The sequence below is a fragment of the Lepeophtheirus salmonis genome, chromosome 13 (assembly GCF_016086655.4).
Source record: "Lepeophtheirus salmonis chromosome 13, UVic_Lsal_1.4, whole genome shotgun sequence".
Classification (NCBI taxonomy): domain Eukaryota; kingdom Metazoa; phylum Arthropoda; class Copepoda; order Siphonostomatoida; family Caligidae; genus Lepeophtheirus; species Lepeophtheirus salmonis.
Genome location: NC_052143.2, coordinates 19,473,064 through 19,490,238, shown reverse-complemented (window position 1 = coordinate 19,490,238; position 17,175 = coordinate 19,473,064).

Sequence of the window (17,175 nt, the reverse complement as noted above, 5' to 3'; positions counted from 1 at the left end):
CTTTTCTTAGATAAATATATTTTTTTCACATATATTCTTGTATATTATATTTCAAAACACTATACATTACTACCAACTTATTGCAAATGTTTATCACATAGAAAGATTTTAAATAAATAAAGTGAAGTAAACCGAAGGATATTTTGTTACAACAAAATCTAGAAATGTGTATAGGGGAGAACGAGACAGTTGCAACACTTTGTTTTTTGTTCAATTACTCGGAGCTGGTTTTACAAGGACAAATTTTAACAGAACAAGCCTACATATATTTGCTATTGCTTGAACATATTTAAAAATTAAACCAGTCAATAGTTTTTCCACAAATTACATATGAATGTGAGCCATCAAAAGTTTTAACTTTCACAATAGCTAAGGACAGTTTCAATATTTAAATAAATATTGAATGTAAATAAGAAATTAAGACAATTAATTAAATAATATTTTTGATAAATAGATAATTAGACTTTTCATATTGTTGAATAATTGAATTTCAATGTATTATTATATTTTAAAATTATAGTAAGATTTATATTGTACAGAGTGGGTTTATATGTAGGCAGTCCGGATGGAGATACCAACGGTCTATCCAGCCTTCTCGGTATGGATACTGGCGTGGAGGAAATAGCACAACATTGACTTTTTCCTTGTTGCTCCGATATTTTTACACTTAGGGACACGATATAAAAACAACATTTTTATTTGTTTCAATTGCGGTTTGTTTGCATAATGAAACAATGTATTTACAAATAAGGGGGACAAAATCGTAAAAAATGCTCCTGAAAGTTTTAGATCGGATAATTTAAATCACAAAAAACTCTTTACTACCTGTTTTGCCTTAAATACATTCTTGATGTCTCATATAAAATAATATATAAGAATAAAAAATGTTATATAAAATACAGCACTTGTTGCTAGTATCGTTTTTGTACTGAGCGTTACAATTTCTCAATTTTTTCCTCCCTGAGTGATTTTTGTTTTTTGGTAGTATCACATCAACAAATCAAAAAATAATCAATAATTCAAATGATATCAGTTAGAGAAAAAAAATGACAAAAATCACTGTATTATGTCAAAAACAATTATATTAAAAAAACTACATTTACCGCTCAAAATAGCTTTTATCCAATATGTCAAAGAAAGGATGACAAAAAATTATTATTTCTTTTCTGAGTATTTAAATACACTATATTTAACGTGAACATACATAGAAATATATATAAATGATAATCCTTAATATCTATTCACATATAGTTAACCGATTCATGACGATAATTGTTGTACTGACTTTTTTTTACATTTCATGATTTAAATAAGTTATTTAGGATTGATAAAACACAAGAAATACAGCCTTGAAATTGTAAATTCATCCAAAAGAACAAAAAATATAGCCTGGTCACTATAGTTACCAATCGGCATTAGTGTAAATAAGTATGTTTATAGTCTGTTATTATTATTTTTTTTTTTGGAATGTCTCCATGCACTCTGGGTGAACAGGTAAGTTGCACATTTGTCAAATGTATTCCGAACAACGTCCACAATTCCGGCATTTTCTGTACTTCGAATCCCCTTTTGCTGGCCAATATTGTTTTCTATTGAACCTTACATCATTCATCAAAGATTTGTGAACAACTCCTGTAGGACCAGGATGCTCCTGTTTAGGACGTCAAAATGAAAAGCTTGAGGTCCCTTGTGAAGTCAAGAAGAGGTTTTATTTTCGTTTTTCTCATTTTTATGTCTCATCCATGGATTTACAACCTGTGCATGCATGATCCATTAAAATAACCATTTTTGGGATATCATTCTTTCGCGATATGCACTTACAAGTTGATCAAACAGATATATACCCTCAATGTGCTTATTATAAATCTGTATAAAGTTAGGAGCAGGAATTTGAACGAAATTACGTGCATTCTTGTCTTATCGTTTGGCTTTTTGTATTGGATGAGGACAGAGTTTATTAGAACCAGCGTTGACAACTTTATTGTCCTTCCACTTCACGATTGAGACTGTAACACAAAATGTTTCATACATGTGTCCTTGCGTTTTCTTATCCATAATCCTCCTACATTCTAAAGTTTATTTACAAGATGATTATCTTGCAATGTAGAGGTGCACTTTATTTGTTTGTGCTAATTCTTTCAGAAAGGTAAAAGATCTAAAGTAGTTGTTGCAAATCACTCCCTCTTTTCATCAGTACTGCTGATGACCTTTTGAGCTTTTCCAGCCTTCTTCCCATCTTTACCGATAGACTTGGGTTGCATGTTGTAAAATAATATATGATTTTTTGACGAAATATAATAATTATTAATTTCTTGAAACAATCTACATTGTACAAAGTATTATTCAAAAGTTAATGTAAATTTTATGATTGCAGGTTTTTTGGTGTTTGAGAAAAAAAGAAAATTTCCATTACTTCCCTTATAATTTAATAAATCAATATGGCGACATGTTTATACCAATAGTAAAAACACGTAGATGATAATTTAGCTTCAATAAATACACAGCATTTCGGATTTTTTCATTTCAAGATTTCTTAGGTAATTACTAAAACGTTTAACGTTTTTTCTTTAACCTAAAGGAACAAAACATGTGGGTAGTTGAAGATAACAAAATGTTATCTTTTATATATATGTATATATATTTTTGGAAGTATATATATGCAAAAATATGTACTTTTCCTTCAAAGCGTCTGAGAATGTTTCTAATCATTCTGTTCCAATATGTATTTTTCCTTTCTTTGATAAGACATCACTTTAAAGTAGATCCTGATACGAATCTAATATTACTTATAAACCTATACTTCTATAGTGAATGAAATATACTAACATATATACAAATATACATTTATTTTTGTTTCTCATAAATAAATTCTCGACGTGGGATTTTTTTGTTTCTTATTTGAAAAAAAAAAAATCATTTTCTTGTTGGAATTGGTAAAGGTATATATAAATTCCAATCATTTTTAATCTTTCTGAATGGTCAGGCCCGTTAGTAATAGTATATGTAGTATGAATATATTAGTAAAAAGTACGGTTTAGAAGATTTTTAAATATCTAACATCACATACAGAGTATCCCCCCTTATCCCAGTTTTTGGGAACAATATTAATCTGCGCTGTACATGTTTTTTTTAAGTAGTAAAACCCGTAAAATGGGAAATATTATTTTTCAATGTCCATTTTTTACTATTTTTTAAATTACGTTTAGGACAATCAAAAGATTTATTCATCATACATTATTAAAAATAAGGGACCCCGGACAGGAAACTTGAAAGATAATTGTAAAGTTCAATGTTGATCGGGTATTTACTTGATTTTTAATTTATTCGTTTCAATACTTTAAAATTTAAATAATGGGAATCTAACCTATATTTATTCAGCAACTTTATTTACTAGAGGTTTTATAATAAGTTAACCAAGAGTTTTAAGTCTAAGTATCAAATCAAATGCTTACAGGACACTCCCTCTATGAAAAGTTATAAAATTTACTAAATTAATATATATAGAACTCATTAACAGCTACAAAAATTATTGTTCACCTTAATAATTAGTTTTTTATTATTATAATATTATAGAAAAACGCGATATGAGAGTAATATACCGCACTATGTCAAAATAATTCCAAATACACCGTAATGCAAAATCTACAGTATTTGAAGCTACATTATGTGTGTTTCTTTTGAACATAAGTATTAGGTAAAGTTGGGCATTCCTCACTCAGTCACTCAAAAAAGTCCAGATACAATTATTCACTTACAACATGAATGAATTTAAATAATAATATATAGTTTATTTTTCCGATATATGCATTTAGTAATGTGTATCTCACGTTGCATAAATGCAATCGGTTTATGTTAAATGGTATTAGAAAGATAAAATTTTGTACTAATTTTTTTTTACAATTTTATGATTGTTTGACTTAGTATTGCTTGCGGGGTGGTCAAAAATGGACACTACCAAAGAAAAAATATGTCAAATTTTCTTCAAACAAGGCAAAGACGCAAGTTAGGTGCCTAAAACCATAAATAGTTTTTATGGTCATATATAACAACACATCCCACACATTTTTTGGTTTTGCAGATTCCGTTCCGGTAATTTTGAAGGCAAAAATGTAGATAAAATAATGGAAATTACCGAGTTTGATAGTCATGTAATAACGGTTTTGAATGCTAAGGAATTAAACAGTAATAAAAAAATATGGCTTTATTTTAACTAAACTTTACATTTAACTGGAATTTTAAACATTTGTATGAAAAAATAAGTTGAAACCCTAGTAGACATATTATCGGTTATTAAGTGATAACAAAGATTCTGTGATTTATAAGGAAAATACATTTTTTTAAATAATTATATAGATAGATTTGAATGAATATATTAATACTTTTGATTACGTGTATCATCAAAATAAGTTAATATCTTACATCTCAGAAATACATTAATTTAATGTCATACATTTTAAACTATAAACATATTATGTCACAAATTGAATGATATGTAAAAAGATTTAGTAGGTAATGAGTTGGTAGTATTTTGAAGTGACTTAAATAAATAAAAGTACAAACAATTTATTTCATCAATTTTTTTTAAATTGGAAAAAGGTTAGGAATGTCCAAAATTTATAAAAACTAATTTATTGTATATATAAAAAATATAAAAATAAATATGTAATTCGATAATTTGCATTGGTTATGTGTTATGTAATTTTTTTCGGAAAGACACCACATTTTTTTTAAAATATATTTTAAAACCAACAATTATTTTAACACAGATGACATCTGTTTTATCTCTCCTTTATAACTTGAGCAATTCTTTCATCTCTTCGCAGAAATTGATAGGGTGTACGATGAAATCAGTGCATCTTTCAAAAATCTTTAAATTGTCAGTAAGGCTGCATTTTTTAGCAGATTTACTTGAAAAATTGATTGAATTGTACATATAAATATTAAAAAAAGTGATCTTTTCATGTATCCACCTCTATCTCTGGATCCAGGTACGGAAAGAGTAGCAGGCGTTGACAAGGTAGTTCCTTGACATGTTGGTCATTATCTCATTAATGGAGTTAATCAGAGATTCAATTTGTTTTAGATTTAATGTAGCTGACAAAATTATCCATCGGCTTAAGATCCGAACGGGTGTCGGGTCATATTTCCTTCCCAATGAAATCATAGCAGTCCTCACTCAGACACTTAAGTGACCTGATCTGGGATCACCAGTCTCCAGAAGAGACTTGCAAATCTTTTGCACGGTCCAGATTGGTATCTCCATGTTGTTGTGGATAAAAATGATTGTTGTGGTGTAACAACATTCCTCCTCTGTAAATTCAATCCTCTTTAAATCCAGAACAGCTGTTGGCAGAACGCTAAAAAAAAATTCTAATTTGTTTTCACAATCACGTTCCTGCTGGCAAAAAAGGGACACTTTAAGAGAGACGCATATTGACAAAATCGCCGGCGCACGTAACGTACCGATTTTATCTTAACCTTGTTAATTCAATTAAGACAGTAATTTCACAGAAGTTGTCTAGTTGGCTATAGGTTAATATTAAACCCTTTTAGTGGAAAAAAAAGTGTCACGAAGATCACTATTTTAGACAAAAATTGATCATGTCATCTTTTTGCTGTTTGATTTACAGTTTTTTTCCTAATAAGTGATATTTACCACATCAAAAGACACCCATTAACATTCAAAAAGGAATGTACTTGTTTTAAAGTTGATTGAGGCTGGGTAAAATATGTTTTATTCCTTTTAAAACTACATTTTTCTTCATTAAAAGATTTTATTGAACATATTTATTCATTGACTGACCAGCCTATAAAACATTATCTTTGGCAGCATATATGTATATATATTAGACTGTACCGAAATGACAAAAGTGGGAATTCGGTATGGCAGAGTATTTTTATTTTGCATTTTATTCCTCTAAAAAGAGATTAATTATTAAATGTCTTAAAAATGGTCCTTCATGGACGTGTTTTGATTTGAAAATCTGTAAAAATGTCAAAATAAAGGAAATTTTGATGCTGCTTTGTTAAGATTATCAATCTGAATCCAGTTACGATATTTTTATTTTGTTAAGTATTATAGATAAAACATATACATTGCAAGATTATCTTGACAATATTTCTCTAAAGTGTCTCGAAAGATGAGTATTTTAGTTCCAATCATGCTGCCAATAAATAAACAACAAAAGTATATTTAGTATTAATATATTCCCCATTTGGTATCAAAAAATGAAATTTGATAAGTGAAAATGAAGAAAAAGGTCTAAATAAATACGCATTATATGCGGTATTAAAAAATAATCTTTATTTATTAGCAGCATGCTTGGAACTAAAATATTCGTCCTTTGAGGCAATTTAGAGAAGTATTTTTAAGATAATGTTGTAATATACACGTTTTACCTTTAATACTTAATAAAATAAAAATCCCGTAACTGGATTCAAATCGATAATTTCTAATGAATAACATATAAATTTCCTTTTTATCGAGATTTTACAGATTTTAAATCAAAACACGTCCATGAAATACCATTTTTTTTTTTTTTTTTTGACATTTCATGGTTATTTTCTTGTTTAGAGGAATAAAATGCAAAACAATAATATCCTGGGATACCAAATTCCCAACATTTGTCATTTCTGTACAGTCTAATATATATATATATATATATCACAAAATGACCTTTAAGGGAATAGCAAGGTATATGGCAAAAACAATAAAAATTGTTACAAAATATCTTACAAAAATAAGTCTACGATTTGAAATTGACAGAGTGTATTCTTTTTAGAGACAAAAAGTGCTTAACGAAACACAATGGATCAAAGATACATAGAAAATTAATACAATTGTTTTAACAGAGTCTTATGTTAATTATATGGAAAAGAAATCTCTGTAAAACATATTAAAACTAACTTTTTAAACAAATAATATATAATTATACTTTTTTTAACAATTTTAAGAGGTTTTTTTCTTTAACACTAAAGGCACTCCTTTTAGCAATCAGGGAGATCATTAAATTTTCTTATCCCTATCTATGTACACATATGGGGGTTTGACGAACCTTAGATACCACATTAAGTATTTCCCATTCAAAAAGAAAAAGGTACAATTTTCCTTAGACAGGGATGGACTATAAATCCGGAAAAAGTTTATTCTTCAATACCTTGGCAACCCTATGATCTATATTTATGAAAGTGTACTCATCAGATTTAGCTGAGAAAACTGTACATGAAAAAATTCAAATTCTTTTAGATAACCTCCGAATACGAACACCGTGTGCCCATTATTGTGTGCCACAGTGAAGGCGAATGACCAAAGTGATTATTGAGTTTATAAAGCTACCCAAATCAACTGTTTACGATGTTGCCAAGGCATTCAAGGAGTCTGATGGGTCGGGAATGCCTGCAAAAAAGACTAATGATCGTTCTAAGAGGCAAAAAACACATTCAAAAAGTTTAGGGGTATGGAAATGTGGCCTCCTAGCTCGCCGTATTTGAACCCCTTGGACTTGTATGTTTGTGGGTCTTGGAGAGAGAGTCCAATAAACATGCACATAAAACTGTTGAATCCTTGCGGCCTTCAATTCTCCAGTTTGTGACCAACATGGGCAAGAAGTTTCTCATCGAGACCGGCTTCAGGTTCAAGGGCAGTTTAGATGATGTGATTGAAGTTGGAGGTGGTTAGCTTAAGTTATTGACTTTATCGTTGACCCCTACATGTAAAATAAAAAAAATTGTGAATTGCTGACTTCATTTTGAAAATAATAATTTGGAATCCCACCTTCTAAAAATAAATGGGTTTATTTCTAGTATTTATTTATAACGACATTTGAGATTTTTGAAGATAAGAATAAATAAATATTTAGTCCTAAAATAATCAAGAATAAGATTAACTTTTATTAAAATAAAGTAGTTATACAAGAATACTAGGGGCTCTACCTGGCACTATCAAAAATTATTAGACCTCGACAAACATATAAATTTTGCTTTAATGATATAGAAAATAACAAAAAAAAGTTTTTCATTACAACACTCACCCGTAGTCACTCACTCAATAATTATACATTTTCTACTCAAGAATAAAAAATAACAATAATAGATTGGGAAGAAAAAAAAACTAATTCGATGAGCCAGAACTTTAGCTCACTCCTAAAACTCATCTAAAGTTACATTTGTTTCTTTAAATTTTATAAAAAGTAAATCATACTTTTTTTTTGCGTTTTTAATATGAGTTGAACTAAATTCCTGCCAGATTTCATTTTATTTATAGAGTGCTCTGTGTATATTATACTCTTTTTTGCATTATACCGTATTGGCATATAAATAAAGGATCACTATAGTCAGCACACCAGGTCACGTGTTTTCACATGTCCATATATTATTTTTTATTAGCTAGATTTCTCTTATGTTTAATCAATGTTACTTTTTAAATACTTTTTCATGATAATTAGCAACATTTTTTGCAAAAGAACAGATTTTTTACACAATTCTGTCAAATTGTATCAATTCACTGAATACTCAAATTATATTTCATGGTCACATACTGAAATTTCCTAATTTCCTAATGAAAACAGCCCTTTTGATTGAAGAAAGCAAGAGTTGAAGTTTTTTTAGTTACCCAGGAGTGAAAATTTGTTATACAAAAGGAACTTAACACCAAATAAATATCAATAACGAGTTATGACTCTTATTTTATCTTCTCAAATAACCATAATTTATAAGGGAATGATAATGAAAGAGAGAGCGGAATTATGGTGTTGCTACTGGAAAATTTGTTTTTTAATTTTTCTGAAGCAATAATCATTCTTTATTTATTCTGGTAAAAAAAGATATTTTCACCAGAACAATTCATAAAAGAATGGACATAATTTGATCAAAGAACCAATATCCTAACGCTTTGTCCTTCTCTTATACTAAAAATTGTTGTTTTTTCCTTACATTTTACACATCCCTACTTATAGTTGTGGTTAATGTTGTATCAGTCCTTATTTAGGAACGCAGACCATTCTAGTCCCACATGTCATTCCTTAAAGAAGGTGAAGTTGTTCCCTCATGACGTCATTGAGGGTATTATTATTCCTTTAACAAATTATTCTGTAACATAATAAAATATAATTTATAGGTATATTAAAATATCTTATGTTTCTTTTATATTCTAATATAATGAAACCTGGAATATTACCAGGATACATATAATGCTTTCAATACAGTTATCATATTTGCTAATTAATCATTTAAAGGAATAAATCAAAGGGCCGGCCCCAAGACCGACAGTTCTAAGGGACGATAGTACCGGTCGTAAGACTGGACTTTACCTGATAGATAATGACCAACACAGCACTAGTTGATATGTATTAGCATAAAAGAAAGTAACTAAAATCAAGAAAATTATTATAAAAAAACATATTTTTGTTTCTTAAAGTTCTCAATGTCTTCGAAGGCAATTATGAGCTTTATTTTCAAATTTCTGGGATGGGTTAATATACTTAAAAATCTATGATATATTTCAAAATCTTTTTTTGATTGATACTACTTTATTTGGCTCTGATATGTCTTTTCATATATAATTTATCATTTTTTTTGTCGTAAATCGGAAAGGATTGCTAAAAAGAATGTATAAGTAGAAGAATACTAATTTTTCAAAAAAAAATCCTAGGTTGTTTTTGTATAAATGGCCCTCATGTGTAAGAACATAATGTTTTATAGAATAACTTGTATTAATTTAAGAACCAAATTTTCTTTTAAACCAGTCTTTATAGACAGAGAAGCATATGCACATTGTACAACTTCCTCTCTTATAATATATGTACATATGTTATAATACATACAAAAATATCCTTCAGGAAGAAAAATGGTACAGATAAGGATTATCTTTATTTAAGTCTCTTTAATATATTTGTAAGTATATGTTTGCTATTGCAGAATTAATGGAATTCAATGGATTTTATATTTTTGTCATTTTAAGTAATTTCAAATATCATTATTTTACGTACATATTAGGGTTTCTCATTTGCCCAAAAATTGTTCCAGGGAAATCACGGGATGAGGTCGAAAATATTAAGGACTGTGCAATTTAAGATGTTTATTTTATATTTAAAAAAGCAAACATAAATTTCCAGATAGTCCTACCCAAATTAAGATAAAATAATCAAATAGCGAAACGCCCATGTTAATTTGATAAGATTCATTTTCAATAAGATCATTTTTTTTCCTTGCAAGATGTAACTTGGTAAGATAGCCAGGGGTATCCGTAGGAGTGGGCTGAAGAGGATGTTAACCCCTTCCCCCATTGAATGAATTTTTGCTTTTTACTTGAAAATTTGATATTTAATTTAATTTATCAAATTTTGTAAATAGCTATGGATTTTTGAAATTGTTCTCCCCAAAATTTAATATTAGAATTTTTTTTTAAAAAGTTATTTAAAATTAAATTTTGTGAACTACGTTGAATTTTGAAATTTTATAGCACATATGATGTTAATGTATCCTCCCAAAATAAAGGTCTCCTGAGTCGATACATGAAATGCCCGATTCAGACTCCAGTATTTTGAATGGCACTGAATCTGACTCCAATACACATTATTATTTTTTTTTAAATATGTCTTACGGGCAATAAATAAATATTTAATTTAGTGGTATAGGTAATTATTAATTGTACCTAGAAAATAATTGTGCCAGTTATGAAAAAAATATTAGGAATATAATATATTAAACAAGATGAACAACAATTTAACTATTGTTTATACATTCATATGTTTCTGAACATAATTTATGCAATCGTAACCGAGGAACAAAAGTACACACAACATCTCACTGCAATGTTAAACTTTTATCTGATGATATTGACTATTTATAAGTCTATATTAAATGAACTAGCACGACTAGTAGATATGCTCTATACAACATAATAATTTAGAGGTTAGAAGTGTTTGGGAATTGTAATTGCATGTACTCTAAAGCACGTCGGTAATTTGTGAAGTAAACTTATAAAATCAGTTAACTTAATAAGTTTTATAAATTGATAGTAATTAATTTATAACCATGTAGAAAATAACTTTACGAATTCTCAATATAAGCCTTAGATTATAATTAAGTTTTGTTTTTGAATAATTATAATAATTTTTGTAGCCGGAGTTGGAGTCGGTACAAATTCTCCGACTTCACCAAAACTGACATTCCACCCCTCCGTTTCTTCAGCCATGCAAAATAAGCACAATTTTTAAAACTAGTGATCACTCTTCTTTTTTCTTTTCAAATAACATGCGTTTCTTTTTTTATAGTCATCAGCTGACAACTGAGTCAGGTTATCATATTTCCTCAATTACTATCCATGATTTCAGCCTTTTAATTAAATTAAAAAAATGCATGGGTTATGAGAGAAAATTATACAGTAACATCATAATATGTGCTGTCCTACAAAAATAACTCTTGCAAGGAAAAAAAACTAACCCCGTATTAAATGAATCTTTTGCAGTGTCTTATTCTAGCCTACCTTTGGTATAACTAAAAAAAACAATATATTATAAATCAGTAACATTGATTTCAAACTTATATTAATAGAGCAAGGTTTGTCTGTACGTATGTATGAATGAAAAAAAGGTAGTGAAACAACAATGTAGTCATATTAATGAAATCTCGCAGCATGGAGCATGTACACAGGGTGAACTATCTATAGTTGTATATTCCTTTTTATTAACTCATCATTAGGGTTGTAAATCTGGAGCCTTGTTTAGAATACAACATTTTTTTTATTGACAACCTAAACAGTCCTTTTTTATTTTATTTAGTTGTTTTCCATATAGGAATGTTAAAATTGTCAAAATCTTCACGGTTGTAAATTAAAAAGTAAGGTAAAACTTAGCAACCTTACTAGACGACATATTTTCTAACAGTAAAATATGTAATAGAAAGCGGTAATACGTTTGAATCAAAGAAAATTAAATATATAGGGGCGATAAGTTGGGAAAAATCTTTATCTAAACTGGAGCTGTTAACAAACATGGATGCTGTACATATTGTATAAAGCAAAGGAAGAGTTGGAAAAGAAAAGGCAGTCCTGTAATAACGAGTTAATCGTCCCAATAGGGGTATTTTTTTCTCTCTTCCATTTGAAATATTGTTTTGAAACATTCAATCAACTCAGCTGAATAACGATAAATTGTCCAAACTAGTTTTTCAAACCAAGGACATCCCCACCAAATCTATTTTTATTGTAGCTGACTCATTTTACAGAGCTGTACACTTAAAAAGACGCCCGCCTTACATTCCCAAACTGCTATCGAAAATAACTCTTTTACTCTATATGTTTATTTTTCTATGGTTTGAATTATCATAATAGGGAGGAATAATTAATAAAATACTAGTATCCTGGAAATTACCAACTTATTACTTTTTTAAAGGAATTTATGCTCACGAAGATTTGGCAAATTTTCACAACCTAGATATTATTATTCTTTAATGAATGAGGAGCGAACATATAAATATGAAGTGAAACCACGAGTTTGTATCTAAGTGAATGAATGTATAAGGGTAAGCCCTTGTGAAACTCAGAGTAGAATTTAGATTCGAAATGGAAATATTTTTGCTTTTAACCTTGCTACATAGAGAAGTGAGATTGGTGTTTATTCAATTTCCAGCCCTATTATAGCTGACGGCTAACCTGATCTCCTTTAAAACAGTTTTTAAATTGTCAAAGTTAACATATTATTTTCCTTTTACTTTTTTTTAAACACCGAAAATCCTTACAACCCTATACATATTTCGCAGACTTATGCAAGAAATAGTTCACTACTAAATTAAGATCCTTGTTAGCATCAGCTTCTTGTTTTATGATTTTGAGAGAGAATATGTATTATTGCTATAGAGAACATAAATTTTTTATTAATTGTAAGCAATATAAAGTAAAGAATAATTCATTTTTTAATTTGCTGAAATATTTGTATCAATTTACCTTTAATTTTGTTTTCACCTATATAGTTTTTCAGGTGGAAATATCCTAGTTATACTCTAAATACCTTATTTATTTAAAAAGACTTAAAACACTAAATCGATATCCATTGAAAGTTTTAATGGTCATATTCGTATTCTACGGTTTAAATAATAATAATAAATTTGCATTTAAGCTTGCAGGCACTCCAAGATCTTAATTTTGTTGTATTGTGTTATCATCCTATCTATTAAGAATCAACAAAAACGAAAGTTTGAACGATAGAACCAACAGCTTTTCCTTTTCTAATTTCAAAACAATTATTTTTCTGTACGTTTTGCTCATACCCATTCATAATCTATAATAAATAATATTGGATCGGTCTAAAAAAATTAAAAAGACTCCAGTCAAACCAGTGCGGCCCTAATAGAGTTTGTTGATCCTAGGACCGTTCCATATCGGTATTTGTTTGTTACTACAATAGCTGAAATGACTAAGTAAATATTACGTCATTTCAGCTGTTGAAGTTTTAAAATAAGTTCTTTTAATGAGAGGTGATAACTGAAGTTTACAGTAGTCGATGTGTGTCTAGAACTTATAATACTCAAGTAAAATACGTTCTAGCATTACATTTATTATTTCCTTGTTTTTTATTCTTCAATTTAGCTAGAAGTATAGAAAAGAAAAATATAGCTAGGACCGTAGGACTAGTATAGAAGTTGTAGGAGAATGGGATTATTACATCCCCTACAATAGAAATATTCAAAAATCATACCCCCTTGATGAAAATAGTCTAAAACCATCATTATTGAAATATAAGGTATATATATTCTAATATTGTGTAAAAATTGCACTTTAATCGAATGTATCTTAAAATAATCTTTGGGGACAAACCTCTGAACTCCCAACTATCAGAATCTATCGCTGATATCCTCCTGGTTTGATTTTATAACTTTTTCACTTAATAATCGTTAATTATAAAAAAAGATGGGATTGGTAAAAGAAAGACTGAAAGGGGGAGCGGAAGGTGGTTTAGAAAACCAGTCATCTGGTCCAACAATAATCATGATATGCTGGTCGGTTATGGAAGAGCAGAGAGGTGGGGAAGTCAAAGTGGGGCCTCATTTATCTATTTTCCTTCTTCTTCTCTGTATAATATCTCCTTATTTGGATATGTGTTTTGAAGAAGGAGAAAAAAAAAAAGAAATATGAAACCTATTAAGTTCCTTTAAAATACCATAATGAATTTTTTATAGTTTCCCCCTCTACGTTAGGATAGAGGAGAAGGAATATGAACATACATTCATAACAAGGTAGAAGGTATTTGCATATGTATGAAACTAATACTTTACTATGGAGGGATTATTCTTTGAACACACAGAGAATTGTTCTTTCATTCATACTGCTATTCACAAAAATAAGAAGACTACAATGGTTATCCGTGTGATGGTTCAGGGGAAAAAAAAGAGAGGATCGATAAATCATACGCTACCTTGACCTATGAAACACATAAATTATAATCATTGAATGCGTATTAAAAGTCGTACATATACATAATTAGTGGACTCTATTCATTGAGTCCAATTATCTAACCATTTGCAAATAAAATATTTATTGAGGTATCAAAATAAATACCTATTTAAATACACCATTGAGCTCCATGATAATATTTGATTAAAATGCATTTTAATCTGAAGTTAAATATTTACTTTGCAATCAGGCATTGTGGTCTGTTTATTTGCATAACTAACTCTATAAATAAAGATTGTAAAGAAGGCACGATTTGTCATTGATAATTATGCATGAATAGATACAGTGCAATAATCACCAACAATGGATATTTTCTATTGGATATTTTTGTAAAGGTGTGGAGTTATTTTTGGTCCTGTATTCCAAATTTTAATAAAAAGTCTAAAGCACTGGTTGTTAAACTTTTGATGGGAATTTGATACCCTCTGATGTTATTTAAAACGAACTGATAAAAAAGCAATTAACTACTGTTATTCAGGCTAAAAATTTCTGTGAATTAACATTCTTATATTTAGAAAGGAAAATTATTAATAAGAATTACCAAAATTAGCTGTTTTTGGTGAACAAGCGTTACAATATATGTTTTTCGCTTCACGCCTTGTATAATTTAAATACAGATTCGCAAAGATATGTTGAAGAGAAGGGAATAAGATTATATTGTGGATGCATTATTAATGATATATTTTTTCAGCCAAGAACTCTCTAATCAGGTGGTACCATTACAAAATCCCACATATTTCAATACAAAATTAATTGCATTGTCGTTGTACCACTATTTTCTTTTAAACCCTTGCATGGATCACAAAAAAAAGCGGGTTTTTTTTTTCGACTGCCACTGAGCTACAAAATATTATCAAATTGATATGTATAACCCAATTTTGCCCTATCCGATAATATCCAGTTTTTTAAGTTTCGAATTGTAAAAAAATAGAAAACCAGGTTTAAGAGGTCACCTGTACAAAGCAGTCGCTTTTTCAGTTTTCCTGGTAAGACCACTTAATATTAGTATGAGCGTATGTATTTTATTTTTATAATTTACCCATTAAAATAGCAAAATTTACCTCAAATTAAAAAAAAACCTTCTCTAAAGCATCTTTAATAAGAATGAAAAATTTATTGACTGTAGGTATGTGGAACAAGAGAAAATATCTGATCATGAAAACAAAGAATGATTTTTACTTTTTTTTTATGGTGCATGATTGGTTATGGGGAGTGAATTACGAAGATTTCCCCACTTCTTCTTTTTGGTTCTTTGTTAGGAAATAAGTGAGTGGATATTTAGAGTTTTAAAAGTTTCATGCATTCAATTCTCATATATGTTTTTCTATAGAAGGAATGAAAACAAAAAATAGCTTTATGTTTTGTAAACCATTTCATGGTTAACAAGTTGGTTTATTCCTTCGTGTTGTTTCTAACGAATACTACTTTGTAACATGCATTTGTAGTGTTGGATTCGACTTATAACTTACCAAATTCTAGAAAAGGCATTTGACTAAGAAAAATTTGTTTGTATTAAATTTAGAGAATCTTAGTTCAACAGTTATGTTAGTTTGACTACATCAATATTAGTCCAATAATGTTTCTAATTCCGGAACGGATTGAAAACATTGGGGATGGCATTGTGTCGGTCCTTATTGATTCTGTTCCGTCCAGTCTTAGGATTTGTCAATTATCAGTCCTTAACTGTTGTTCCTCGGAATTTTTCCTAAAAATATCGTGGTTTATATGCAAACAAGATATTTATTAAGATCGTTCCACATGTCTAGCACAAAAATATTCTTTTTTTTAATATAATACGGACATATTTTATTTTTACTAAGTTATAAAATTTATTATAAATGTTTTACTAAAAAAATCAACTGTTTTTCCAATCTATGGCTTTAGTAATGCGTATTTTTCTTTATACAAGTGAAATAGGTTTACTTTAGATAGCTTAAGAAATATAATTTTTTGTACTACAAAACTATTCTAACAGTTTTCTGATTGTTTGACTCAGTATTTTTTGTGCCAAAATCAAAAATGGACACCAATAAAAAAAATCCTATATTTTACGGTTTTTCTTCGGAGAAGGCAAAAACGGGAGCTACCTGCCTATAAGTAGGAACATTGTTTATGGTTCCAATATTCTAACAGCTTATTACGGTTTCGTCAATTTCATTGAGGTAATTTTGATTTCAAAGAAACACCAATCTTGGAGGCCAATTGTCGAAAAATAATGAAAATCATCCGAGTTCAACAGTCATGTAAGCACTTTTTGATATTAATGAAAAAAATAACTAAAATTTAAAAAAATCCATTAAAAATAATAGATTCTTTCATTAGTACACCTTATTTTGTAATTTTAAACAGGAACACACCCTTAAGGACGTCACAAGGGATCAATTTTACCTTCTTTAAGAACTGACAAGTGAGGCTCGACTGTAGTTTTAATAAAGAACGACACAACATTAATTTGGGACATAGCTTTTAGACCTCTGAACTATAACAGTATATTATGATAGCTTAATAAGGAAGATATATATTTTTTAATTAGTACAATAGAAAAATTAAGCGGCAATTAGACTTAAGAAATTACCTCTTCCCCAAAAATATGACGACGATATTTTTAAGGAATCCCTCAATACAAGTGTAGGAACAACTGGAATTAAGATTAATCTGTTCTAAAATATTTCAATTTTTTATTATTCGAGTTCAATATGAGTTTTTAAAAGGATCTTTCGAGTGAG